The sequence below is a fragment of the Cynocephalus volans genome, chromosome 7 (genome assembly GCF_027409185.1).
Source record: "Cynocephalus volans isolate mCynVol1 chromosome 7, mCynVol1.pri, whole genome shotgun sequence".
Lineage (NCBI taxonomy): Eukaryota > Metazoa > Chordata > Mammalia > Dermoptera > Cynocephalidae > Cynocephalus > Cynocephalus volans.
This window is the reverse complement of record NC_084466.1, coordinates 110,309,037-110,324,308: the sequence shown is the minus strand read 5'-3', so window position 1 is coordinate 110,324,308 and position 15,272 is coordinate 110,309,037.

Here is a 15,272-nt window from a genome sequence, read left to right as displayed (position 1 = left end):
ATCGTGTATAAGATATTGTATAGCTTTATTTTATCTTTGTTGTGGTCATCAGTTGTCTCTCTCCTTATTAAAATGTAAGTTCTATGAGGACAGTGACTTTTTAGCTTAGAACAATTCATGGCTCAAAAAAAACTCTAAATAAATGAATGAATGATGATCAGCAAAAGGGATGCCCAGAAGGAAAAGCAGAATTCCTTTATCAACCACAAAACAAATCTGAGTACTGCCCATCGACTTTACCAGTACAGAGTCATGAGTAACTGAGGACTTTTCAGCTCAGCAGATTTGGGTGTATTGAAAAGTCACAGAACTCACATATGTTAAGACAAGAACAACTGCAGTTGTTTAATATAGATGGAGACTGGAGAATCATGATAAAATGAAATTTCTTACATTCCCTACTTGAAAGGGAGGAAATAATCTTCCTCATGAAGATGACCTCTACAAGAACTCTTCACTTAAAATGCATCACTTCTTCCTAGGGACTGGCAGTTTGTAAAGAGAATACTGTGAACTGCTTGTGCGGAAAAAGTGCAAGGAACAGGGGTCATCCCAATAGACAAACATATACTAACAGCTCATTTAGCAAGAGAAAATAGGAAAGGAAGAATATAAGATTCAAATTGCATCCATTTAAAAGACGTTTCTGAATACAAAACATCTCAGCTTTTTATGACATTGCAATCCTTGTGTTGAATGAGATATTGGGAAGTCACATAGGACTTATGTCTTAATCACCTGGAGGGCAGGGGGAGGAAGCGATATGAGTCAATTTTTAAAATAAGCATTTAAACGAGTAAAATTTATAAAACTTCACCAATCAACAAGTCTTCATTTTACCTTACAGTGTGCTTGGGAATGTACAAGGACAATTGCCAAGATATACAAATGAATACAATGTCCCTGACACTGTCCCTGAGCTTGAAGGATCTTTTTTTTTTTTTTCTCTCTCTCCTTTTTTTAAGAAACAAAAACAATGCAGGAAATCGTTAACTGAGGGCTTCAGGGGGCATATTCTTCCAGTAATGAAGATTGAAGACAGTAAAAACATCAGTGTAGGCCAGTAAAGAATCCTTAGGACTTGGTCAGAACCTTCAGCAATGTTCAGGGTGTAAATGGGTGAAAACCATGGGATAGAAAATCTCCCTGTGCAGGGAAAAGCAGGTGCAAATACACCGCCATGGAAACAAACATGACAGAACGCAGTAGCTCACACTAAAAGCAGCCCTAATCTTTGATTTCAAGTGTGGAAAGGAAATTCTTAGAGATTAAGCACCTACATTTCTCAGATCCTTTCCAGGAATTGTCACAATGCTTTGCACATGCTTAACACCCTTGCTTGATAAGGGGCTTCTAACTGAACAGTTAAATTATATATTCTATTTGCCAATATATAGCCTTCTTCTGACGACACTGGCTTTGAGGAGAATCAGTGGAGAAAAGATGCAGGATAGCTTTGAGTCATTATTCAAATAGCATTCTCTGTATGTAAAACATATCTGATCCTACCTACATTTACCACCCAGTGCTGGTGAGTATATCTCCAACATATACTCCTCTACACATCCCTTCACTATAAAACCCAGGCAGAAAGGATAGGTCCGGAAGGAGGCAGTTCAGTGCAGTCATAAAGAGTATGATCTTTGGAATTTGATCAGTGTGGGTCCCAGAACAACATTTACTAAATAGTAATCGTAGGAAAATGACCTAATTTTTCAAAGCCTTACCATACCATACTTGACAATGATAGATAAAACCAATAAAGAACTCAGGACAGAGGCAGGCATACAGTATGAATTTAATATGCATCAGCTGTTAGGATTACCTGTTAATTGACTCCATGACCAGTGTGGTTCAAGGAAATAATTTGTAATGATCCATAAATATTTTAAATGTCATTAGCAACATTAAAATATTACAAATTATCACAATTTTATCATTTCAATAATTAATAGTCTTACATAATTCTCTACTTCACAACAAAACTTATTTTCAAATGACATATTTGTTATTCTACTCTGCAAGGCAAAGATGAATTAATCCCTGCTGCTACTCTTTGTCTTGTAGCATGCTGAATGAAGTTGCCTATGAGCAAAGCAGCTTGTTCACAAATCAGTCTCTGCAGATCAGCACATCTGCCTGTGTGACTTATCAATGCTCATGACAGAACTTAGGAATCATGGTTATTTTAGAGTAAATGGGTAACTTGAAGAAATCAGAGGCATTGGAGTTTGCTGCAAATACTCATCCTGTTGAACTCATACATTGCATCCTGTTGAAATTTCTTAATGTCAAGTCTGAATGTTTCTCTGTTAATATATATTTCCATTTTTTCTGGGATATTTGGATATTGGCTCCAACTTGACCTTATTAGTAGAAAAGCATGCAGCTTTCAGAATTTGACAATAATGCCAAATTTTGGAATTTGAACACTATTAGATTTCTTACAATCTTCATTTTGACATCTTAATACGTAGAACATGTCTTGCCCAATAAGGAGGAAATATCCTTATAGAGAGACTACAGTTTCAGCTGCCAGGAACAAAAAAATGCTTCACTGTATCAACAGCCCCTCATGCCTCTATTGCTTCAGGGTTCTCTGAAGTGGACAGCATGTATATCATGTAGCCCATATTTTGCCTGAAAATCTCAACCACACACACATCAAAACTTTCTGACATGAATCCAGCATTTTTCATGTGCTTCAACGTTAAACTGAAAATGCATTTTAATTATACAGATAATATAATTACATTATTTTCTACCCCATCACACTTACCCACAAGACTATGCCTCAAGAAGTATGTAAAAAATTCTTATAGTGTGAGGAGAAGTGGGATTAAAGTGTGGGGATGCCTGGTTTCTATAGCTTTTAATTATTGTTAAATGTATTGAGAATAAAGGAAAATAAGTATTGGTAGACTTTCCTTAATCTGCAACCAATACTACTACCTTCTATGTCACTATTGCAAATTGTTGCAAGACTTCCCCTTAATTAACATTGACTCTGTCAGCAACATCTGTAGAAAAATGTATATTCAGACAATAAAATATTATTCAGTGCTAAAAAGAAGTGAAATACCAAGCCTTGAAAAGACATGGAGGAACCTTAAATGTATATTTCTAAGGAAAAGGAGCCAATATGAAAAGGCTACACAGTGTTTGATTCCCACTATGTGACATTCTGGAAAAGGCAACACTGTAAAGACAAAAAAAATCACTGGTTGCCAGGGTATAGAGCAGGGAAGGACAAAAAGGCAGACCACAGAATTTTTCAGATAGCAAGAATACTTTGTAAAATATTATAACAGTGAATACATGTCCTTATACATTTATCCAAACCCATAGAATGTACAAGAGTGGACCCTGATGAAAACGATGGACTTTGGGTGATGTTGATTTGTCAGTGTAGGTTCATCAATTATAACAAATGCACCACTGTGGTGGGGGAGGAAGATAATGGGGGAGCCTATGTATATGTGGGAGCAGGGTGTATATGGGAAATCTCTGTATCTTCCTCTCAGTTTTGTAGTGAACCTGAAACTGCTCTAAAAAAAAAAATTATGCACTACATGGATTTAGATTAGAGAAAACCATGCTTTCTTGGATAATGGACAAACATATAAAACAACAGAACTTCCTCAAGAACCAGTTTATTGAGGATAAATTATGACTGGAAATAAATTAATCTGGGAATATATAATGAGCATAAAATTTCATCTCTTCAGAAAATACCTTGTTGTATATGAAACCTAAGTCATGTTACCAGGTCTAAACGCTTTTATTGTCAAGGAGTCTTTTAAAGTGTCCTCTAACCTAAAAGCTCTCATTTTTAAAATGCATGAGGGTCTAAAATGTCAGACATAACAGGATTCAACATAGAATTTTCTAATTTTTCAACGTGGGGAGGTAACCTGACTTCTACTGCATCTCAATTTTTCATCTGAAAATGAGAATAAGAGTTGATAGCTTTCAATATTGTTGTGTTTATCATGCCCAGTACATGGGAAGTGCTCAGCAAGTAGCAATTCTAAACTCCTACTGAGGCAGAGAAAACATCATTGTTTGGGGCTGAAACTCACTGTCAAAGTTGTAGGGTAAACATTAGATAAGATTTGTTCCTTAGAATAAGGAATAAAATTGAAAGTGAAAGGCTGTAATTTTGAGAATGAAAATGTTACATCACTTGACGCCAATATAATTATGGTCTTCATTTTTTTTTTTCCTATATCTTTAAAATAAAATAAGCGTTTGTACAACTATTAGGCAGTTGGCTAAATTCTCCTAAAACTCAGCCAGCCCTCAGAAAATGTCATGCTCCTAGATCAGATTTTTCTGTCTTTCAAAGGGTATTAAAACCTATGAGCTAATCCCCAAAAATTCCTCACCCTATGTGCCATTCTGGAACTGTGACAGCCAGAAGGGATGGGGTATACAGATGTGTCACAGCTGCTGAGGCTAGATGAAAACATCTTCACATACATTTATAGACAGACAGTTAAGTCATCAAGTACCCTCCAGGTTCCACACATTTCACAATAACCTTTTAAAATAATTGCTGCCACTTGAATAGTACTCTCAGAAAATTACAAGGCTATCAATTTATTCTCTAGCTTTTAAAATTCCATCACCTATTTTCCTAAAGTAACAGCCTATAATGTCTTAAATCTCCAAAGAGGAAGTCACATTTGTGTCATATATTACATTAATATTTTCTTTGCTTCCTTAGTTAATTTTTTAGAAAGTAAGTATAGACTTTTAGTTCATATTAATTTAGTTTGTGATTAATTATTCTCTACTTCATTTGGATTTTTATTGGCAAAATGAATCTCAATGTTAGAAGAGGTCCTGTAGGGTAGAACATTTTTATATCCATTTGTCGTAAGCAATCTCTCTTATTACTCATTACAAAAAGAGAAGTACTATTTGCCTAAAATTTTGAGGTTAGAGTTTCTTTTTCAAAACTAAACATTAGCTGAGCCTTCAGTTCTCAAGTTTATACCTTAAGTGCTTGCTACAGGTTTTTTACAGTATGCGCAGAATGGCTATTTAATGCATTGTCTCATATGCAACTATATACTTGTATAAGGTTCAGCAACATTATTATAAACTTACATCTTGGAAACCTTAAAATTTCAATTGAATTTTTCTTTCATCGGACATGCAAGTGAAAATCTAGCAAAACTAAGTAAGACTAAGCTTTGTTAAATCAATAGCTCTCTATTTGGCTCTTTTCTTTTTTGCCTACAAATAGTTTGGGTAATGTCTAGTGAATAATTTGTGAGGTCCACATGTCACTGGAAAAGCCTGAAGTGTTGGTTATCTCAAAACTTTATGAAGATGTATCAGACCCTAGTTTGTCTCCAAATATCTGTTTTCCCTCTTCCTTAGAAAGAAACCAAAACATTTTTTAACTGAACATTTAGTCACTCAGAACAAGAGTATATCTTCCTGTCCTCTTCGCAGCTAGGTGGGGGTATGCAACTATCTGGACAAAAAAAATAAGCAGAACAATTATATGTGACTTCCAGGATGGAAGAGGAGTCTGTTCCTTTTGTCCTCTTTGTGCCTTCATGTGCTGGAATGTGATGTGATGCCTGGATCTTGTACAGCCATCTTAGTTCATGCAGTGATGCCTAGAATATAAGCTAACCATACGACCATTAATTCAGTTAAGAAATATGCTTGTGCAGAATGAAAAGGTAGGTAGTTTTCAAGAGGATGTAAAGCAGTCACTTATTTCTCAGTCTCTGTAATATATCTTGTGAATATGTTTATTGGGGGGAATATTAAAAGATTCAAACATTTGTCTTAAATCTACAATTCAAATTGTGTTATTGAACAGTAAGACAGGCAATTAGGCAACTATTTTGTCAGAAATTAAATATATAAATAATGCCTATTTCTTCCTCCTAAAGAATCTTTTACCCACATAGAAAGCTTATTCTTCAGTACACCAGACAGTAATCTTAAATATAATTCCACGTAAGTTCATGACACATTTGTACCAACTGCAGCAGCCAATATTCCTGGCATCCAAAATTTCCTGGCTTTCTCTCATTTTGAATCCATCAAAACAATGTATTTAAGTGCTCAAATAATTCACACTTACATTTTGTTGAAGCTATGTTGGTTATTGATACAAGAAATGAGAAAGATGATAAAAGGAAACTGAGAAGCCTATAAAACGAGCCAAATCAGATAAGCCAGAGTCATCTTAGGGGGAAAACAAAACTTTAAAAATACCCCTATCTTTTTGAACCACGAGAGCTGAAAGGGTCATTTATTAGCTTTTAACCTTGAAATTACTTAGTGGCATGGCACTTATCTCTCTACTGTCTCACTAATTGGAATACACTCAGAGCAAAAAGAGATGTCCAGTCCTTATATTCTAGAATTCTTAATCCATGACACTCTGGAATACACTTTTCAAAAATGAATCATCCTTTAATGAATAAATTAATCATAGGAAAAGTAACAGAACAACCAGAATATTTTTATTTCAAATACATTACACAGGTGCCTGCAACACAGTCGGTTTTGATTCATTATTTGTAGAATGGTTGAGTTACAGAGCCAAAGAAGCAAGTTCCAAAGAATCACAAGTACACAGACGTGAGTCAGTCAAAAATTTAAGGAACAGCTATCCAAAAAATCATATTTGGCAGATAGGCAAGAATCAAAGTCAAGAGATGGGAACACAATGATGATAGCACTGTCTGATATGCGTAACCTTGTTGGTTCCTCCCAACTACCCCATGAACTAATATTCTCATCCCCATTTCAGATATGAGAAAACTGAGCCATCACAGGGTTATAAATCTGCCTAATATCACACAGGTTGCCAGAGTTGCAATCACTACAATATAAAGCATCAGAATAGCAACAAAAGCAAGAGCAAGTAACAAGGTAGACACAAATTCACAAAGATTAATCCAATCCCTTAATGATATTTGAAATGACTAATAAAAATGCCAAAGGTCCATTGTTTAAATTATGTACAATTGGGCACAGCTCTTCCAGACTGGACTATGATACTAAATATCAATAGATTTGAAAACTATAATCAAGTGGTTGAAATAGAAATGAAATAACTTTCCTTCTAAGAAATGTTCAAAATATCCAAATAAGCTAATGAGGTGCAGTGTAATTCCTTTAAAATATATCGAAGCACAATTCAAGACAAAGCTTAATACTTATTAGGAATATAATAACTATTGGCTAATTTAGTAGTAAGAAATACTATATTGAATTTGTCTTTTAATTTATTTAGTTACCATGTTTGGAAGAAGTGCTTCAATCCACAGTATGCTCCCAGGGGCAGAGTATACCCTGGTGGTTAACATCACAATCAGATTATATGGGTTTGAATTTGGGCTCCATTTCTTGCCAGCTGTGTTTCCCTAGCAAAAGCTTGTAATTTTTCTGTGCCACACTTTCCCATATGTAAGTGAAAAAGATTATTCCATAGATTTGTTGAGGGGATTACGTAAATTAATACATGTAAGGAGATTAGACAGGATATGGCATAATTAAGTACTCAGTAAATTTTGGTAATTATTATAATTATTACCCAACAAAATATAAGTAAGATCTGTTATGATGAAGTTCTCTTCTGTTTCCAAAACAAAATAGGCTCACTGGCATTAGATAATATGGGCTATTAAAATGTAGATCATTGACCATCCCAAAAAAACACATCCAACTTGGAAGTACGAGATTTCTCCATCCTTTGTTTTTTATATTTTTGTTACCTAAAAGAATAAGAGGAGAAGGAAGAGTATCCAGCTTAGAAATTGTCACAGTGAGAAATTTCAAACTTTAAGAGCATTTGTATATAGTGTATTGGTCCTTCAACTGCTCCATTTGTTTCAGTTTTTGTTTCTATTTTTATTTTTTGCTAAAATCCAAACTTCAAATCACCTTCCAAATCACTTTAGGAATAAAGCACAGTGCATATTAAGCATCTGTGAGTTAAACCATGCTTTATTTTGATCAAATTTACCAGGCAAATGCTCATTCTCCACTTAACCTCTGTCCCATCACATAGTAAAAACCTCAAAGGTTTTGGAATACGTAATTCCATCTACTCTATTGGATTCATTACAGAATATTTTAACAACAAAATTGCACTCGCTATTTTATCAAAACATCATAGTGAAACCATTATAGTGAGTCAACCCACAGAATTGTTTTTCACGTAGGTGGTTCGAGATGATGAGGCTGACAGGTCAATTTCTGCAGCACAAATTGAAGGTCCCTGTATGTTTGGGGGCTTCTCGTCAGACAGCAGCTTAAGTCCAAATTTGGTTCAGCTCATTAGCTGTTGCTGATGGGAGTAAGTTGAAAGTACTTTCTCTCACAATAAGCTTCTGGAACATTGGAAGAAACCACTTGCATAAGATGCATTTTCTTTTTATTTTGAACAGTATAAAGGTCATGCTTACTTTATTATACTAAAAATTCAAAATTGGTTTCATGTCCCAACATAGACTAGTGAGTTTGAATCACTGGGGTGCTGCCACAGTCTGAAATGCCCACGTAATTTCTGTCCCCAGAATCAGAATTGGTGCTCTCTGGGTAAGTCCTGCAGGATATAGGAAATACTTGTACAGCCACAAGATCATTTCAGAAAAGATTGATTTATTTTAGCCTTTGCCTCACTATGGTAATACCAAGAGTATTTACCAGCCCTCCTGAATAATATTTGAAATCATCTAACGTGGATACAGCAGATATTTCCAGAAAAAATGAGTATTTCGTTGACCACATTTTTCTATGTTCTTCCTCAACACTGACTCTAAACTGCTGCCCATATTTGTTGTTAGCACATAGCAAAAGCCCCACAGGATAATTATATTGCCCCTTAGTAAGCAAATACAACTTTCTTGGTGATGAGATCTTGGTCTCTAGGTACAATGCAGAAAGTTTCAAAAGGCAGAATATCTGTTGTTTATTATAAAGAAATAACAATGATTTCTTGAAGGAAATATACATAGTAAGTGAAAACCAATCACAAACTCAGTCTATTAGTGGGAAAAGGCAAACTTCAAATAACTGAATGGCAGAGAAACACCAATCTCATTTTAATTCATCTTCTTACCTTCTCCCTACTAAATACATTTAAGCTGACAACAGGAAGTTAACATCCTGTGTGACATTTTCCAAGTTAATTTCACCAGGAATAAGTGAGCAAATACACACACACATGCATACACACAAATAAGGCTGTAAATCACCAGAGAAATAGCCAAAAGGAAAGTAGCTAAAGGGAGAAGTTGAAGCTTTTGGGAGCCTGGATAATATTGACTAACTGAGTAGATGACATTAGTAAAGTTCAAATGCCAAAACAGGTCTAAAACCATCAGTGGATGAGGTAAGGCTAATTATATAAAATTGAGAACTAAATATGCTAAACATCATGATTTACTGACATCCAAGGCTAGAAATTTAAGGGAGAAATTCCTAAAGAAAGTGATTGAAATAAGATTAGATGAAAATCCACTCATAAGGATTATTTTAAACCACATTACGTCAATTAAAAGCAAGTGCATCATAAGGAATAACCTTACACTGACAAGAGAGGGACTGTATTAGTCTGTTTCTGTTGCTTATAACAAAATACCTGCATGTGGGTAATTTATAAAGAAAATTGAAATGTATCGCTTACAGATTCTGTACCTGGTAAGTCCAAAGTTCATGTGGTAGTGGTGACAGTGACCCAGGGGTCTCACATTGCAAGATGGTGGAAGCAGAAAGGGCAGAGAGAGCAAGAGAGAGAGAAAGAGACTCTCCTCTTCTTTTAAAGCCCTCAGAACCACGCCCCTGACCACCACTATTAATCCATTCACTAGGGCATGGTCCTACAATCCAATCACCTCTTCAAGGTTCCACCTTTCAATTGCCATAATAGGATTTCTCACCCTCTTAACAGTTGCAATAAGGTCTAAATTTTTAATACATAAAACTTAGGGGACACAATTCAAGCTTCAGGGAGTTTGGGGGGGTACATAATTCAAACCACTAAAGGAACTAATTGCCCACTTAGCTTTTCCTGGAAACCAGTTTAATGTTTCTTTTTGGCCAATTTTCACCCTATGGTGTTAATTTTATGGTGAGAATTTAGTCAGCAAGGCATATGATTGAGATTTTTAAATTCACCTCTTTTTTCTGAACCAGACTGTATTTGTAAATCACTGTTCTTTTGTCATCTTAGTTTTACATTTAAGCTCTAGTAGATAGACTCGGGTGTTCTCACTAATGTTCTAGTGAATTTTCAATTCTGTACGAGAGTAGAAGGAAAGATATTTTTCTCAACTAAATGTCAAAATTACATTTTGAATTAGTATGCTTTAAATTCCTGACCTCCATTTTCACCTCTACTTTGTTTATTTCATTTTTACACAGTGTATTTGTGCTTTGGGTGCGGTATTGCCAAATCAAGTCTCTTAACAGAAGAGTTTCTTTGTATTTTTATGCATCTATAATTATAGAAAGGTTTACAAATAGACATGTTTTAATGTCTTTAAAAAGCAAAGACTTGATTCAATCTTTTAAGCATCATTATTTTTCCACTCTAGTAGGTTCTTTTTGAAAAAGCAGCATTATCGAGGTAATTAGGTAATTAACATGCAATAAACTTCACATATTAGTGTGTATACTGTGATAAGTTTTGACATATGTGAAGTCCATGAAACCATCACCATAATCAAAGTAATTAACATATCTACAGTCTAACCCAACTACCCCAAATTTCCTTTTATTCATCAGTAACCTCTCCATTCTACCCCTTATTGTCCCCATCATCCTTGAGCGACCACTGATCTGCCATCAGTCACTAAATATGACTGCATATCCTAAAATGTCACACAAATGTAATCATATATTATGTATATGAGTTGAGTAATATTCCATTGGGAGGATATATTGCAGTTTGTTTAGATATTCACCTCTTGCTGGACCTTTGTGTTGTTTCTAGTTTGGGGCTATTACAAAGTATCTATAAAAATTGTGTACAATTCTTTGTATAAACATACGTTTTTAGGCATGAAATAGTTGGATTGTATCGCAGATGTGCGTTTAACTTTTTAAGAAATTACCAAGCAGTTTCCCCAAAGTGATTGCACTATTTCACAATCCTACTCAGAATGTAAGAAGGTTCCATTTGCTCCTCATCCTTGACAACATCTGGTATGGTCAATCTTTGTAATTTTAGACTAAAAGGTGTGTAATGGTATCACATTGTGGTTTTAATTTGCATTTCTTAATGACTAATGATGGGATTTTGATTGGAATTGTTTTGAATCTATGTCGGAGGCCGGCTCCGACGAGAACAAAGGTAACCTGAAAGTAGAAGACCGCTGGGAAATAAAGACAGAGAAAAGCGGGGATCGAGGGGGCTAAGAGCAGGGATGCTGCTCACTAGCAAGTTTATTCAGGTTACAATCTTATTTATATCCTACTGGCTGAAGTCTACGTGAAGGAATGTAACAAACAAGCTTTTTTTAAAAAAACAATACAGATGGCCTTGGAATTTCCTTGTTCCCTGCTCTCACATCAATGGCTCATAAACATCTGAGGAACATGATGTTTATGGCAAATACCAGATCTAATCTCAAGGTGTATTTCTAGGCAAGAAGCACGCATACACTGACCTGTGCATGACCCTTAGCAAGGACACCATTATTTCAGATCTCCCTACTTGCTTGTAGGATATGCAAGAGAGACCCCTTTCAAGGCCCTCTTTAGCACCCCGCAAGCTAGTCAGGCCTGCACAGGTCCCCACAAATCTATAGACTAACTTAAGGAGCTACTAAGAAATAATAATAATAATTTAATAATAATAATATTGAGGCCCTGGAGGGATGCGCCCACAGTTGCAACAGCACTGAGGTGAGGTGAGACCCATGTGGCACCAGGGCTCAGTCTTAGGCCCTGGAGGGAAGTGCCCAAAGGTCCAGCAGGTGCAAAGGTGAGCTGAGACCCACACAGTACCAGGGGCTCAGTTTATGGCCACAGATTTCAGAACAGTAGCCAAGGTGGTGTAATATAGCCACTGCCACACCTACTGTCACCACAGTAACAGCCAGGGCCACTCTATAGGCAACCAGCTGCTTGCTCAACTGCATTGATATAAGAAGAGTCACCAGTTGAGCCTGCAAATAGAGGAAGAAATCTTTATCCTCATAGCCAACCCCAGAGTAATAGAAGAAACAAGTCCTCTACCAGATGACCAAACATCAATGAAAAAATACTAGAACTACAAACAAACAGGAAGATATGACACCACCAAAGGAATACAGTAATGCTCAAATCTCAAACCCCCTAGAACAGGGAATCCTTGAATTGTCTGAAAAGGAATTCCAAGGACCTTAAGAAAACTCAAAGATATAAAAGAAGACTCTATTAGAGAACACAATGAAACAAGAAAAAATATTCTGAATATGGAGGAAATTTAAAAAGAGATTAATACCTTAAAAAAAGAGTGTAGCAGAACTCCTAGAAATGAAAGATTCACTCATTGAAATAAAAAACACAACAGAGAGCTTAAGCAGTAGGCTACCACAATCAGAAGAAAGAATTTCAGATCTTGAAGGTGGTCTTTTTGAAATAATCCAGGCAGACTAAAAAAAAAAAAAAAAAAGGAAAAAAGAATTTAAAATAATGAGGAAAATCTAAGAGAGATAGCAGAAAACCTCAAGTGCTCTAACATCTGAATTGTGGGTATTCCAGAAGGGGAAGAGAAAGCAAAAGGTATTGAAAACCTATTCAAGGAAACAATAACAGAAAACTTCCCAGGGGTAGGGAGAGATGCAGACCTTCAGATCCAGGAAGATCAAAGGTCCCCAAACAGATTCAATCCAAAAAGATCCTTTCCAAGACACATTAGAGCCAAATTTACAAAGCTCAAAGACAAAGGGAGAATTCTAAAAGCAGCAAGAGAAAAGCAACAAGTCACCTATTAGGGAACCCCTATCAGACTGTCAGCAGACTTCTTGACTGAAACCCTACAGGCCAGAAGAAAGAGGAATGATGTGTTCAAAACACTAAAGGAAAAAAATTGCCAGCCAAGAATTCTTTACCCGGCAAGGCTCTCCTTCAGAAATGAGAGAGAAATAGCATATTTCCCAGAAAAACAAAAGTTGTGGGAGTTCACCACCACACGACCAGCCCTGCAAGAAATTCTCAAGGAAGTCCTTCACCTAGAATCTGAATAATTATGATCCCTATCATGAATACACAAGAGAGAGCAAAACCCACTGTTAAAACAAAAATGCCAGTGAGGAAGAGAAAGAAGCTAAATCATGCCTCCTCAAATATCCAACTAACATTGAAGAAGAGAAATAAAAGGGGAAATAATGATCAAAAGATATTTAAAACATCTAAACAAAAAGCAACTAAATGACAGGAATTAACAGTACCTGTCAATAACCACCCTAAAGGTGAATGGATTAAACTCTCCATTCAAAAGGCACAGATTGACTGATTGGATTAAAAAGCTAGACCCAACTATATGCTGTTTTCAAGAGAACAATCTCACCTGTAGAGACACACACAGGCTAAAAGTGAAGAGATGGAAAAAGATATTCCATGCAAATGAAAACAAAAAACAAGCAGGAGTAGCTATTCTTGTATTGGATAAAATAGACTTTAAACCAAAAAACATAAAAAAGAGACAAAGAAGGCCACTATATAATGATAAAAGGATCTATCCAACTAGAAGACATAACAATCATAAATACATATGCACCCAATACTGGAGCACCCAGATATATAAAGCAAGCATTCTTAGACCTAAAGAAAGAAATAGGCCATAATACATTAATAGTGGGTGACCTGAACACCCCTCTCTCAGTATGGGACATCTTCCAGGCAACAAATCAACAAAGAGATACAGGATTTAAACTACACTGTAGACCAACTGGACCTGGCAAATATATACGGAACATTTCACCCAACAACTAAAGAATATACTTTCTTCTCATCAGCACATGAAATATTCTTCAGGATTGATCACATATTAGGTCACAAATCTATTCTCAACAAATTTTTAAAAATTGAAATCATTCCAAGTATCTTTTTAGACCACAATGGACTAAAACTAGAAACCAATAACAAGTAAAACACTGGATGCTATACAAATACACAGAAATTAAACAATAGGCTCTTGAATGACCTATAGGTCCAAGAAGAAATGAAAAAGGAAATCAGAAAATTTCTTGAAAATAATGAAAATAAAGATACATCATACCAATACCTGTGGGATACTGCAAAAACCATAGTAAGAGGCAAATTCATTGCAATAAATGCTTACATCCAAAGAATGGAAAGACTTTAAATAAATAACCTAACACTATGCCTCAAAGAACTTGAAAAACAACAATACAATCCTAAAGGTAATAGACAGAAAGAAATAATTAAGATCAGAGCAGAACTAAATGAAATAGAGACCCAAAAAATGATAGAAAACATCAACCAAACTAAAAGTTGGTTCTTGGGGAAGATAAGTAAATCAGACAAACCATTAGCTAGGTTAGCAAAAAAAAAAAAAAAAAAAAAAAGAAGAGAGAAGACCCAAATTTAAAAAATCAGAAAAGAAAAAGGAGACATTATAACTAGTACCACAAAATATGAAGAATCATTAGAGACTACTATAAACAACTGCATGACAACAAATAGGAAAACCTGGAGATATGGATAAGATTTCAGACGCATACAAACTACCAAGACTGAACCAAGAAGAGGTAGAAAACCTGAATAGACCAATAATGAGCAACAAGATTGAAGCAGTAATCAGCAATCTTTTAACAAAGAAAAGCCCAGGTATGGATGGCTTTACAGCTGAAACCTATCAAACCTTTAAAGAGGAATTAATACCAATTCTCCTCAAACTATTCCAGACAATAGACACAGAAGCCATTCTCCCAAACTCATTCTATGAGGCCAACATAACTCTGATACTAAAAACAGATAGAGAACAAAAAAAGAAAATTACCAACCAATATCCTTGATGAACATAGTTGATAAAATCGTCACTAAAATATCAACAATCAGTATACAGCAGCACATGAAAAAAAATTATACACCATGATCAAGTGGGATTTTTCCCAGGGATGCAAGGATGGTTCAACATACAAAAGTCAATTAACGTGATACATCACATCCACAAACTCAAGGATGCAAACCATATGATTATCTTGATAGAAGCTGAAAGGCATTTGACAAAATTCAGCATCACTTCATGATAAAAACTCTCAACAAATTAGGTATAG